At 42.4% G+C, this 13260-nt stretch overlaps 1 protein-coding gene across 1 annotated transcript in view; it reads right to left on the bottom strand.

The window, feature by feature from the left end:
* The window catches only part of GPR63 (G protein-coupled receptor 63), a 52508-nt gene extending 44020 nt beyond the window's left edge, over positions 1 to 8488 (bottom strand). The window contains exon 1 of the mRNA XM_065911686.1: positions 8215 to 8488. The gene's annotated coding sequence lies outside the window, so the exon portion shown is untranslated. The remainder of the gene's footprint in view (positions 1 to 8214) is intronic.
* Between the last annotated feature and the right edge of the window lie 4772 nt (positions 8489 to 13260).

The raw sequence follows: 13260 nt of genomic DNA, 5'->3' as shown, positions 1-13260 counted from the left end.
CTGGTAGCGCCCCAACGACGGTGCCAGTCAGTAGGTACCTGACCCTAGGTCCTCTGGCCGCCACTCGAACGCCAAAGCATCAGCAACGCTCTGCAAGCTCACAAAGCGCTGATTCACTCACACATGGGAGTTAAGACCAAGGAACCACAGGGAATTCACTTACCCAAAGTCAACTGTACACGCAATCATGAGAGTTAAAATTCCTAGATTTCCTCTTAAACAAAAAAGTGAGGAAAAAAACACTAAATACTGCTGTGTAAGCATCACTGTCTATAGTTATGTGGAGTTCTTCCGGTCTTATTATACTTCATTCACGCCTGGTTCTCATTGGATTGGCCTATGACAGTGATATCTGAAAGTGGTGTATGAGTGTGCATATGCGTATTTGGGTACACACATGCACATGTGTGCTCAGTTATGTTCGACTCTGCAACCCCATAGACTGTAGCCCACCAGGCTCCTCTGTCCATGGAGTTTTTCAGGCAAGAATACTGGAGTGGGTTGCCATTTCCTTCTCCAGAGGATCTTCCCAACCCAGGGATGGAACCCGGGTCTCTTACCTCTCCTGTATTGGCAGGCGGATTCTTTACAGCTGCGCCATGCAGCTGAACTCAATACAGATTTCGTAATGGCAAGAACCATCGCCCTAGAATGTGCAAATACAGAGTTTATCTGATGGCTAACGAAACAAAGGTGAACGTTCCCCTTATATGCAGAATACTGATTATGTTGGAACTGAACAGAATAAGAATTTAACATAGACACTGGGAGGGACAGCATTCAATGCAGTGATCACTCCAAGTCTCAAGTTTGTATTAGACAAACAGAAAATTTCCTTTCTACAAGGGTCACAAAGCAAATTGATGCTTTATGTTATGCAATGAGGCTTTTCATGTGAGTCTTCCCTGTCTATCCACTTAAAAAAAAAATTACCTGAAGGATCTTTTCCTAAAATTGTATTCCAACCTAGAATCCAGATAAGAGCAAAGACCTTACCAGAATGAGATTCTGTTATACGAGCCTCAGAGATCATTTCTATTCTGTTGAGTCCTTATGCAAGACGAGAGAAATTAGTAGGATAAAAAGATTTTAAAACTTGGAATGCAAAAGAAAAGTTATGTCATAAAAGGAACACAGAAAATATTAAAAGCTTAGTTTTATGATCTGATGAATGAAAAAACTACCCAAGGGTAATCATGTTTATTACTTCAGTGGTTTTTTTTTTTCAGTCGTTTTTGTATTTGACTTCACTTTGCCACTGTATCTAAGTTTTTATAGCTAACCCACGGCAACTGAGTACTAAGAAATATAAATGATGAGGTTCTCAACCTCTTATATTTTTTATTAATAACTGTTCATGACAACCAAAGATGCATCCACATATCTATACCACGAAGAGTTAAAGGGAACAGTTGAGTATAATAACAATATGTAACAATAACTCATCTAAACAAAAAATTTATTCTGAAATGCTAAAACAGGTAAGCACCCAGGAGGTAAAGAATCTGCCTGCAATGCCAGAGACCTGGGTTCAATTCCTGGGTCAGGAAGATCCCCTGGAGAAAGAAAGAGCAACCCACTCCAGTATTCTTGCCTGGAGAAACCCATGGACAGAGGAGCCTGGCAGGCTACAGTCCGTGGGGTCACAGAGCCTGGCGGGCTACAGTCCGTGCAGCCGCAAAGAGTTGGACACAACCGAGCAACTAGCACTAAAAAGGGGACAGAGACGCGGCAGGACTTAGAAAAAGGAGGGAGGGACACGGTCTCCACACAGCGGAGGAGACACTGTCTGAAAAAAGAACAACTGACCCAGAAAACATGTTTGGGAGTGTGTGCGTATGTGTATTTATTTTCTGTTTAATGTACATGAAAATACAAATGCCATTCTGCCATCATTAGGGTCATGTCTGACAGCTAAAGATAACTTCAGTCATAAAAATGAAGAAGAGAATTTCTCTCTACACTAAACTGTCAATCCGTGAGTTTTTCACACAAGTCCTTTTCTTAGCTTTTGCCCATTTTATATCCTTTAGATTGTTCCCAGGAGTGACTATGTTTTTGTGGTAGTCAGAGGGACACTTATGTGATTTCAAAAGGTAATTTCTGGCTATGATGAAGTTCTCTATTACTGACAGGGAGTGAGAAAGAGATAAATAAATAAAATACAGATATAGAGTTATAAACACACAGAGGACATTAAGAGTTGAGCTGTTGGCAGCAAAGGGCAGAAAATAGAATCATTAAATCTTAGAGACGGCTACATAGGAAACAATATTTAATTACTGTACCATCCAGCAACTATGGATATATCGTTGTACATGGCCAGGAGTTCAGATGGTAACATAGTAAGGAGACTGAAAGTGAAGAGAGGGACGTCTTTGGTGGTGCAGTGGCTAAAAATCTGTGCCCCCAACATAGGGGACCTGAGTTCGATCCCTGGTCAGAGAATTAAATCCCACGCGGTGCAATGAAGAGCGAAGATCCTGCATGCCACAGCTAAGACCTAGCAAGGTCAAATAAACATGTTTTTAAAACTTTTTTTTAAGAATAAGAGAGAACTCTCAGGGCACGCTATCAACTGCTATTCCTGTTTAGGTGGAAATAGCATTTATAGCTATAACTGGGCACTATTGGATGGTTTGGTGTTGAGGCTGTACCTTATAGCTGAGTTTTTGTAAATATTATACCTAGCATTATTTACTTCGGATAAAGCCCTAGTCAGTCAGGTCTGAGTTCAAATGCAATCTGACTTGAGTCTTTCATATTATACTAAACAAAAAGACCGTAGAAGGTAATCAAGGAAAGCTATGATGAACTCTACAGATTTTATATTGGGACTAATAAAATGCCTTCAGGTCAATGAAAAACATCAGTGCCCTTTATCCCTATCCCAAAATTCTACTTCTAGGGTTTTACTCAAAGGGAATAACCATAAATATATACAAAAACTAAGCTTTAAGATATTTACTGCTATATATCAGCAATTTAAAAAAAGGAAAAACTGCCTGATATTATAGCATATCTCCAATGAAACATGATACACAGCCACAGAACAAAATACCATTTAGTATTCAAAAAACATGTTACAGAAGATGATTCTATGATATGGGATGTGATTCATCTTTGTATGAAAGCTTAAAAGAAACAAAATAGTAAGTAAAGTATCATTTTAAGAAAATGAAAGGTTTTTCTTTATGCACATAAAATATATATATAATGTTAATAGGTGTAATGCTTCTTTTCCTTTTCTGGCCTGCCTGGATTTTCTAAATTTTTCATGCATACGAATAAAGAATAAAGTTTTGAAACCTTACAAGAGCAACTATACATGAAATACAGACACAAAAAATGAGAAGTGACTAACATCACTGCACTTTTAAGTAGAAGTAAATTCAACCAAGGCCTATTAAGGAAGATGGAGGAACTTTCGATTCAAAACTCATAATGTATCATTAAAGAACTGAATAAAAAAGAAGGGAAAACATTTGGAAAGTGCTGGGAACAAGCTCAGAGTCTTAAAAGCTAGTGCTGAACAGTGTGAAACTTTAGAAATGGAAGACACCATATTTCATTTATAGCCTGGAGGTAACGGAAAAAACAAGCTAAAAGGATGACAAGTTGATTTTATTAGAAGTACACACTCAGGCAAATATTTTTTGCTCTGGAAGGCAATAGATGCTATGCCTGGATTTAGCCCCTTTTCATTTCAACTCTCTTTGAATCTATAGCTTCCCAGGATCCCAACTTAGATCAGCAGCAGACACTCTCAGCCAGAAACCGTAATGAACACCTGGTACACACTTTAACTTATTCTTAGGTAACTCTGAGCTGAAACCCTTATTTTGATTGAAACTTCAAGCATCTTTAAATGCCTGCAAATGTTCTTTCTCTAAAATTACCTATGCATTTGTTTTTGCTTAAAAAAAAATAAAGAGGTGAAAATACCTTCCTTTAGAAGGTAAGAGCTACAAAACAGAATCGAATCATGTCACTTCTGCACTCCCTCCCCAAAGCAAATCCTTAGACATTTTCATGTTTTAAAAAAAAAAAAAAAAAATTGTGTAACGTATTTTAAAATGCTTTAATGAAGGGGCTTCCCTGGTGGTCCAGTGATTAAGAATCCCTCTTCTAATAAAGGGGACACAGATTCAATCCCTGGTTTGGGAATTAAGATCCCACTTGCCCCAAGGCAACGAAACCTACCTACTCCAACTACTAATAGAAGATCCAGTACAGCCCAAAAGAAAAAAAAAGCAGCTTTAATGATGTAGACTGGGCTCCATCAATTGATAGAAAAGAAGTTAATCAAGAGGCTTCAGTCAAAAACCAAAGGTACCTAAAGTTTATGACTACAATGACATATGAGGGTTTCAAATGATTAAGAATCAATTAATATATATGCTAGGTGACTGACACAGTGGGGATGTTTTTAATCAAAGTTCGGCCTGGAAGGTTTATCACTCAAAGGAAATACTGTTAATAATAGTGTCATTATTAATTTCAATAGAGTGACCACTAGATGATCCTCCTAACTGCAAATATATACTCTTTTGCTCAGGACTTGAAAGCTCTGTTAAAATCCAACCTTCTCAAACCTTCATTACATTTTGAATGAACATGAATGAGTTTCCCAGTATATTAAGCTATTTCATGCTTGAGTTTTCTGAATCTACTATACAGAAATGGGGACTAAAGTACTTTTATTAATAATGCCAATCCTGTCCATATTTACTGGCACAGAGGCTAAAAGGCACTTTATCCTAAGTGTCAAACTCAAAGAGTGAAACAGCTTGCTGTCAGCTTCAAAAACCATTTTTTACAAGCATGGCACACTGCCTCAAGCCAACTAAACACTAAAGCATGTTGGGCTACCCACACTGCAAATTATTTGGAATGTTCTCCACATTTTGTGGTTGCAAAAGTACTTATTTTGTGGATCATCCAGTTCAAATCAGGGCCGCGTCTGACCTTAAACAGAAAATTCCCAGGAAACTGAAACTGTAATGGAACAAGATCCCATCATTCTGAAAGTCTGTGATCTCACATGTGTAGTCAAACATTTCAAATGTTATTTTTTAAGCTGAAAAGACACAAAATAAACTCTGTGAAACACAGCACTGTCCATTTCAAGTAAATACTAAGAGCTCATTCTAAATATACACATCGCTGCAACTGAGTCACGGCGGTCGTGTCCGACTCTGTGCGACCCCATAGATGGCAGCCCACCAGGCTCCCGTCCCTGGGATTCTCCAGGCTAGAACACTGGAGTGGGTTGCCATTTCCTCCTCCAGTGCATGAAAGTGAAAAGTGAAAGTGAAGTCACTCAGTCATGTCTAACTCTTCAGGACCCCATGGACTGCAGCCTACTAGGCTCCTCCGTCCATGGGATTTCCCAGGCAAGAGTACTGGAGTGGGTTGCCATTGCCTTCTCTGATACACATCACAGTAGCAAAAAAAAAAAAATAAGGAAAAAGAAAAAATTGCCACAAGCAACAAAGTAAAGGACATTTGCAGCAAATATAAGCTCATTCCTGGTAAATGCCCAGCAAATGAAAAAAATGTCTAAAAAATAATTTCATTTCTAATTTTCATACATATGCTGAGATTCAGCAGCTTCAACTGTGGAACATGATAAGAAATATTTCAAGGTTTTGCTTACTGAGATTGGAGCACTGTATCAAATGTATTATTTTCCCAGGTAAAAATGGGTATCTCTCTCATATCAAATACTCAAGATATCATTTCACAAACGAGAGCACCAAAACTGACCCAAGGTTTATCTCCCATGCCATTGAGGTCTACTCTCCAAGTCCCAGACCAACAGGGAATGCTTGAAAGTAATTAGAAGAAGAAAACGCTATATTGACAAGCTAAATTTTGCCAGGATTCCTCTACTGAAGATAGATTACTGAAACTTAAGAAAAGCCTGGTTCAATCAACCAACTGTATGATAACTCAGTCCATTTTAAAAATATGGAGTTAGGACCACTGGAATATGGCTCCCTGGCGCAAGCCTGGTGTGAGAACAAGAATGTGCTGGAAAACACAGTATCTTTTAACTTATCTGATACTGATGAAATCGCTAAAGTCAGTGACAAGCCCTAGCAAGAAACATGTTCAGCTTCTGATCTTTTAGATCTGCTATTCTTAGTGCAGGAGTATTACTGAGTCCCTGAACAATTTACCCTCTTATGGATATACAGAGATACAGAAATATATGAATACCCACATCTACAGAATGATATGAATTTTGTGATATGTATATGTGATACATATGTGAATATATGTTTAGTTTCAAAAAGAATTATTCACAAAACCATCATCTCAATCAAATAAATCGTATACCAAATCTCAAGGTGCTAATATTAATTCACACAGTTCTAGGAAATAAGTCACATCCACCTTAGAATCCCCAATTCTTTCTGAATGCAGTATTTTCTTGCCTGGCGTCCTGAAAACTTAAGGCAAAATAGTAACTGCAGTGTGGGTTTTAAGTATGTGACTTTTTCTAAGCAAATTTTTTCCAAGAATGCTTAGTTTGCTACAAATTTTCAGAAAATGCTTGAGAAGAAGAGTTCTTTTTTTAAGGTTTTAACATATTTGACAGCAGAGTGACAAAACTGTCCTCAGAAATGAAAATCTATATCGCAAACAAAAACTAGCATATTAAAGTTTATTCTAGAATGATTTTCTTTCAAAACTTCCCCACTACAAGTAAGTTGTCTCCTACCATACCCCCTGTCTATTTCCATAGCACATTTTTCCACATACAAGTTACATGTAAAGCACATACCTGAGAATTTAAAATACTTCATGACACTTTTCTTTAAAGCTTCCACATCCTATTATTTTTCAAAATAATCTGGATGTAGTCAATTACATCACTAAAATCTGGCTTCACAAAATAAAAGGACTTGGCATCAGCGAACCTGTGATCTGCATGTGACATGGGATGTACAGAATGTGAGTGAAGACAGAAACAGGGATAGACAGGTGTGGAAGAGAACTGGCAATGTGAGAAAATGGGCTTCCTTTACCCACAGGATACATGGAAAAAGAAAACTTAGCCATTTGGGCAGTAAATGAACTTACATATTAGGTTTCATCCCATAATTACATCTATTACATACCTTACCCAAGAGTAAAACTGCCTGAAGCAAGAAGGATTATGCAAGAAATATGAGGGTTTACTTAAGATTCTTAGAAATACTACTTCTAAAATTAGTTGGAGTCTTCTTAATTATATTTAATTATAATATATAATTATATTAATATATTAATTTATCTTAAAAAGATATAATGAAAACCAAATTCACCAATCAACAGAAAATCCTTCTTTAACAAAACATGCTTAAAACCTCATCTCACCACCAAAAAAAAGAAAAAGAAAAAATACTGCATCCTACTACAGGGATACCTGCCTTTCCTAAGTGTTAAGATCAAGACTAAATATTTCATGAGGACTAAAAAGATCACTTGGAACATTTCAGTCAGCCTTGGGGGTAAATTTCATAAAAATGCATTGTTGGGTTTTGTCGTTTTGTTTGCTTGTTTATTTCAGCACCCTAATCCTCCAGGATTAAAAAAAAAAAAAAAAAATTTTTTTTCCCAAAAGGGGCGGAGAAATGAGGACTAAAATCTATGCAATGCTGAAGCCCGATGAAGGCTGAGAGACGGACCAAGCGCCGAGAGCTCACCCACATGTAAAAGGCGATCTCTCCGACCTGCTGGAGCTGGAAGGAGTCCTCCGACTCGGGCAAGCCAGGTGGACTGCATCCCTACGGAGTGAGGAGCCCGCAGTGTAAAAGTTCAGGAGGGTTCCATCCCCTTCCTCTCACTCCCAGCACTTCGCAGCATCTCGAGGCGGGAGCCGGGCAGAGACTCCGGGCCGACCTGCAGCCGAGCGCTTTCCTCGAAGGCCTCCCGGCTCGGGCGGGCAGCGGCCGGGGCAGGGGGCGTTGGGAGGCGAGGCGGGGCGCGGGGCCCCCGAGTCCCGGCCGGGCCCCAGCGAGTGGCGCCGGCGGCCGAAACCCCTCGAGTCCAGCTGTGAAAACCTTCCCGAAAACCCAAGCTCCTCCGGCACAACTTCGGTCTCAGCGGCCTCGTCCGCCGCCTCACACTCCGCCCGACCCCACAGCCCTTCCCACCGCGGCGAATCGAAGCGCTGCCCGCGGACGGCTCCCTGCCCCGGGGGCCGCGGACCCCACGCCTCACCTCGTACGAAGGGCTGCGCGCGGGCGCCCGCAGGAGAGCCCGGGGAGCATGGCCCCGGCCAGTCCCTCCCGGAACTTTCCCGACATGGCACTTCTGTCCCCGGCTGCAGAAACGACGCTTCCAGGCGGAGGCGGCGGCGGCGGCGAGGGTGGCGGCGCCGCGGCGGGAGCGCGAGCAGAGTGAGGAGCATCGCGGGGAGCGCCGCCGCCTAGCGCTCCGCCGAGGGGCTCCCGCCCCCGGGGCAACCGAGCTCCCTCTTAAAGGCGCCCGCCGCGTTTCGGGCCGGCGGCCGGGGGAGGGGGCGGGGCAGGCGGGAGGACCCGCCGCGGCGCCGAGGGCCGCCCCCGCCTTCCGCCGGGTCGGCCAGCCGCTCCGCCTGGGCAGAAACAGGGCAAGTGCGGGGACCCGGCCCCGGCCGGCTGCCCCGCCGTTGGCTGGCGCCCCGCGACTGTGGTGGAACTTCACCCCTTCTCCGAACCGCTCCCATCCTTTTGGGGGGCCTGTCTTCCAGCCCCCTCCGCGGCGCCGCGCACACCTACGCCCCCAAAGCCCACGCGCGCCGCTGGAGACTGCCCGCTGGAATTGCGTTTCGTCCCGTGTTGCCTGCTTTTTCTTCCTCTGTCTCCAACAGACCGGAGAGTCTCACCCCAGCCCTGGGAGCGCAGGAGGCTGAAATTACTAAAGATTTCAGGGGCCCCTAGACTGACCCCTGAAGGTGCCACTACTGTGAGGCATGGGAGACTTGCTAAACGCCCTGCTTTCCTATGTGCGCTGTTTCGTCCGATAGTCAGTGGCCAGGTGGCCTCCCACTGGACTTCTTGAACCACTGGCTTTTTCGCTTTACAGCAAAGACTGGCTGTAGAGATCACCCAAGTGAATTCTTGGCAGGCCCCTCAGAAAAGACATCTCCTTAAGATCGAAATGCTTCTGGTGATGCTGCTTTCAAGTGACAAGTGATACTGTTTGCCCAGGTCTCACCCACATCTGTGATCACTGCTAAGAGCAAAATGGAACGTGCGCAGCGTGGGGATGCCCAGAGCCCCAGCATCAGCAGCTATCAATGCCCCAGGCAGCGACCCCAGAAACAGTGGCTGTGGGCAGCAGAGCGCTTGTTTTCCACCCCTTGGCTCCAACTCTTGCTTCCTCATACTGAGGCCTTAGCCCGATGTTTGTCTTATTTGTACCCTGCAGTGTCCTCTGGCTGAGGTGGCTGCGGGCAGGCAATTCAAGATTAAGGTCCAGCCTGGTCTGCAAAGAATAGGGGCAAGGGGAGACTCTGGGGGAGAGGTATTTTCTAATTCACACCAAGGCACTGGAATCAGTTGCCTGAGACCGGACCTCATTTCTTCCCCTCCTGCGACCAGCAGCTGTGAAACAAGCACATGTGAACTTGTAATATACAAAAGGTTGGAGGAAACTTTCTTGGCAGATGGAGAGGAAACGATTTTGGTCCTCATAAAAGCAGGAGACAGGGGCTGTCAGACCAAAGGATAAGATGAGAGAGGAGGTTAGTAGCGAGAAAGAGTGAAGCTATGCTGGTTTCATGATCAAGTCTTGTTTTGTCAGGATAGTTAGATGTAACAGGTACCCAAATCAAACTGATTTTTGAAAGCCTACATTGAAGGAGGTTGAAATCCCAAGAGTAGAACTGGCCAAAAAAAAAAAAAAAAAATGCGTTTTAGAATCCCTTCTCTTTTTTCTCCAGGAGTTCAAAGTTGGGGCTTCATTTCTCTTCATATCATGGTTGTGCTTTCATTGCACTGGTTTTATCTTCTCTAATCAGGGCCTAAACCTACAGCCCCAGGCTTTTCTCCTCCTCCCACCTCCTCAGCAATTGGTCTCATTAACAAGGAAGCAAGCCAAGGAATGAGTCTCCCTGGGCTCACTTAGATCCTCTGCCCATCTCTGAACTAACCATTAAAACCATGGACTGGAATATGCATTGCCAGGTTTCGTCATCTGCCTAGGTCTGAGAAAGGTCAAGAGAGAGAGATTTGGTGCCTTCCCTCTAATACACATCCAAACCACATAGGCTGAGCAGGAAAGGGGAGGTTCCCCAAAGGACACACTGTTGTTAACAAAGATGAAAATTAAACAGGTAGAGTCTAGAGCCAGCCTATTCCCCACCTCTCCCATTCCCCAATGCACCCACCCATACATAGCACCTACCTACCTCTCTGCCCCTCTCCCTATAGCCTCTGGTTCAGAAGAATACAAGTAACTGACCCAACCAGTCACATCCTTTGGCCTCAGACCACTCAGAAGGGCCTCAGGAATGTTAACAAACCACTTGCAAAAAAAACCCCCAATATTTAAACTGTAATTGTATTCAATAATTTTTTTCCTAAATCATGCTACTTCTGTCTCCACATGGCCTCAACCCCACATTCATTGCTAAGCCTTGTTATTATATAATCAATTATAATATAAGAATCCATGAATATACATTCAACTTTAAAAAGAAATGAAGCCTATGAATAATCACATTTCAGTATCCAAGTGACACAGGGCCCAACTCCTATTTCCAAACTGCAATAAGTTCTTCATTATCTTTTCAGAGATAGCACGGAGGAGTTTATATTTTGCCTATCAAAAATGCCAAATAATTTCAGCCTTCTTCCCACACAAGAACTTCTATTTGGTTGCTGATAAAAATGTTTAATGTATTCTTCCTTCATTTCTGTGTTTATGGAATTAGTTCATAGCTATTCCAGACAAATAGATTTAAAAACCTAGAGGAACCTTCAGGATTAACCTAAAACATCCCCCTTTATTTTAAGGAGGAAGATTTAAAAGCAGAGATTGAGTTGTCTAGGGTCATAGGGCTGTTTTCAGAGTTTGTGATCTACCCTGCTCTGTGCTAAACATTTCACAAAGTAAAGAAGTAAAAGCATATAACATGATCACTGCCCTCAAGAGGTTAGATTTAATCAAGGAGACATGACCATCCATGATATAGGACAAATTTTCAGAGCATCACAGCATATCACAGTAGTGTACAGAAAGGCATGATGAGTCTGTTAACTATAGGCATTGAAATAAGAGACACAATGAGCTGAAGTAGTCTCAGAAATGCTTTCCAGCCAGGAACCAACTTGACAGTCTTTTAAAAATGCAGAAGGGGACTTCCCTGGTGGTCCAGTGGCTAAGACTCTGCACTCCTAATGCAAGGGGTCTGGCTTTGACCCCTGCTCAGGGAGCTGGAGCCGGCATGTCTAAATTAAGACCCGGCACAGCCAGAAAAGAACAAAATGAAGGCATGGATGGGTAAAAGGTCTTGCCATGTGTTTGGACTGAAAGGACATTTGGACAGTAAGGAAATCTGCACTGTCATGGTTTAGGAGAGTATTTCAAACTGCAGGTCATGAAATTATTTTAGTAGACTTTAACCAGGATTTTTTTTTAAGAATTATTTATTTATTTGGCTGCGCTGGGTCTTCCTTGCTGCATGTGGGCTTTCTCGAGCTGCAGTGAGCAGGGCTGTACTCTCTGGTTGGGGTGTCCGGGCTTATTGGGGTGGCTTCTCTTGTTATGGAGCACAGTCTCTAGATGCATGGGCTTCCATAGTTGCTTGACCAGTATTTTTTAAATTAAACAAAATGAAAAATATCAGAGTGCATCATACTGAATAAGATTATTTGATAAACTAGTTTCATTATCTTCTGTGTTCTAAGTTATGATGTAAATTTCATGTCTGTCTTGGGGTCACTTTCAAAAAGGTTTCAAAAGCCATAGCTCTGAATCCAGACAGAATGGTGTGAAACACTTCAGAGCAAAAGAGTGAATGAAGACCATCTCTCCAAGCATCGTTTTCCTTATGTGCAAGAGATTTCCAGCACAGCTTTTTTTTTTTTTTTTGCTGTGCCAGGCCTTAGTTGCAGCACTCCAGATATTTGTTGCGGCATGCAGGATTTTTTTAGGTGCAGCATGCAGGCTCTCAGCTGTGGCATGTGGGATCTAGTTCCCAAATCAGGGATCAGACCCAGGCCCCCTGCAGTGGGAGCACAGAGTCTTAACCACTGGGCCCCCAGGGAAGTCCCTCCAGCACAGTCTTTTTACAGAGTAAGACCTACAAATAGTACCTCTTATTTGCTGGCTAGACTGAAGCTTTTCAGCCCTGGCTGCATATTAGAATCACTTGAAGAGTTTCTACACAATACCAACACCTGAAAACCACCCTCAGAGACCCAGACTCAGCTCTGGGGTAGAGTCCAAGCATCAGTGAGTTTAAAAGCTGCCCAGGTACAGTTATGGCTGCAAACCCACGGGCTAGCCCCATGGTTGAACACCTCTGGTACCTGAGCAGCGTGGTGGTACACTGCATCTCTTCACTGAGCTCATCGGCCTTATGGTTTATCTTTCTATGTCTTCACCAAGCAATAGATAACATGCTACATAGCCATCAGAATTTGAACTACTTTCTGCCCTGAAAATCAACTCTGGTGCAATCCACTCATTGTTTATCTCAGTCAATGACACAGCACGGATCCTGAGTCATAATCTCTTATGTGTCTCTCCACATGTACAATTTATGCTTAGTTACCAGCATACAGTAGTTTCTGGAGGTGTTAAAAGGCAGTGAAATGCCACCAAAAATTCCCTAAGGAAGAGGAAAAGAGCTGGAAGCAAATGGCATTGGAAATCCATAAGCTAAATAATTAGCAAATGACTCATTACATTTCAGCTATTTTCATCCTGACTTGTAATAATTTAGCTTCTAAATATAGTAATTAGTGATGGGCTTTTTGTAATTTTACATTCAGTAATCCCTAAGTGTTCATATCTTACACATTTTCCCTTGTACAGTCAATCCCTTTGTGTATGAAACAGGAAAAGCTTCCTTCAAATACAGACTATCCAAGAGACTCAGAATCACTGGTATTCCACCTAGTCATTTTGTCTATGTAAATCTCAACTTTTTTTGTTGTTGGACAAAGATAATAAATAAAGCATCATTTTGAATCTTGCCAAAGAGAGGAAGCGAACAAGTAAGAAAGAACAAGAAAAAAAAATTAAAACCAAAAATCCAACACCCAGACATGTAAT

This window comes from Muntiacus reevesi, chromosome 19, assembly GCF_963930625.1.
Source record: "Muntiacus reevesi chromosome 19, mMunRee1.1, whole genome shotgun sequence".
In the NCBI taxonomy this organism is placed as follows: Eukaryota; Metazoa; Chordata; class Mammalia; order Artiodactyla; family Cervidae; genus Muntiacus; species Muntiacus reevesi.
This window is presented reverse-complemented; position numbering and strand designations above follow the sequence as displayed.